Raw genomic sequence first — 1,649 nt, 5'->3', positions numbered from 1 at the left:
CCCTCTTTCTCGCTCTCTCTCTTTGCATTCATATATTATTTATCTGCCCACAGCAACCCAGCTTCCTCTCCCTCCTGCCCCCACGTCCCCCACTGCCCCCAGTCCTTATGTGTTCTATATAAATCATCAGAAGGATGAACCGGCTTTAATAAAACAAATAAAGGTCAAATATGTTTGAAGATAACATGAAGGTACAATCTTTAAATCAGAATTAAGAATAAAACATATGACATATAGCCAGTTATTGTCCAACAATATAAAAGATTAGAATCCGAATGTCATCATAATCTGATTGATTTTTTTTGAGACGTCAACATGACCATGTTTAAAAAAAATAATGAAAATACTCGTTATATAAAGTTGTCATCTCTGTAGTTTGCTCAGTAATCTCTAGGGGTTTTTTTTGTGTTCGAGCTGAACCAAAACAATAAATTAACCGAGGGAGAAAAAAAATGTAAAGACATCTTTTTTTTTTTTGATGGAGAAGACAATTACTTTGTGAAGACCATGCGCTAACAGGACAGTAAAGCATCATCTCATAAACTTCACAAACATCTAAATCAATGCTCTTCATCATCTGCTGCTCGGTGCAATCAACACATTGAACAGGTTGGCATGTATAGTCATGACCTGCTGCCGAACACGATGAGCTCCATGGTTTATATCAGGCCAACATTTGGCCTCAGGTGTCAGCCTGATCCAACAGTAGAGTGCCTGTTCTGATGCATAAAGACAGCAGTGTTAACCTGTGACTCCTCATTACTTATTAATGAATTATATCAAACTTAGAGTTGAAAGAGAGCAAAAATAATGTTAATGACAAAAAGGCTATTTTTAGATTTAGACTGTGAAGTTAAATGATCAAAGTTCAGAGTGTTATTGTGTTGTGCTGTAACAAGCATTTTAGTAGTTGTCCTAAAACTGTGTGGTTTTTGGGTTAAAAGTGCATTCACTGTTCATTCTGTGAAGTCTGTTACAGCTATGTCTTTTATCTTCAGAAACAAACAGGAAGCAAAACAAGGCCACTTCCGTAGATGCTTCAGGGAGACAAAATCACCAGACATGGCATAATGTATTATTTTGTTTGCAGGATACAGGAACTTTTATATTTTATGTCTTCATGGAGACATACTCCAGTAAATGTCGAGTGACTTTAAACTATAACATCTAGATCCAGAAAGAAAACATAAATATTGAAAAAAATAAAAACATTTTCAAGGCAGAGAGAACATTTTTTGACGATATGATGATTATATAATATTCCATAGTATTCCATAAACAGTTTATTTCAACAGCTTATGTTGATGAATCTGTTTTTTTATTACGAAATAATTAAATGGGTAAAAAGTTGCAGAAGAGCAACGTTGTGCTTCAAATGCAGACAAGGTTTGGCTCAGACCAGTCTGTAAACCACTAGCTTAATTGAAGATGTAAGACTTAATTTGTCCGACTCAGCAAGAACATCTCGGAGCATGAGAGCAGAGAGCAGGTTCGTGTGTGTGTGTGTGTGTGTGTGTGTGTGTGTGTGTGTGTGTGTGTGTGTGTGTGTGTGTGTGTGTGTGTGTGTGTGGGCGTGGACAGGGAGATGCCTTCTTCCCTAAAGCCGTAGAGCTGAGCGTGTCTGTCATATGAGCCCAGTCAGACAAAAA

The sequence above is a fragment of the Symphodus melops genome (genome assembly GCF_947650265.1).
Source record: "Symphodus melops genome assembly, chromosome: 21".
Taxonomy (NCBI): Eukaryota; Metazoa; Chordata; class Actinopteri; order Labriformes; family Labridae; genus Symphodus; species Symphodus melops.
The sequence above is the reverse complement of the archived record's forward strand: the minus strand, read 5'-3'. Positions refer to the sequence as shown.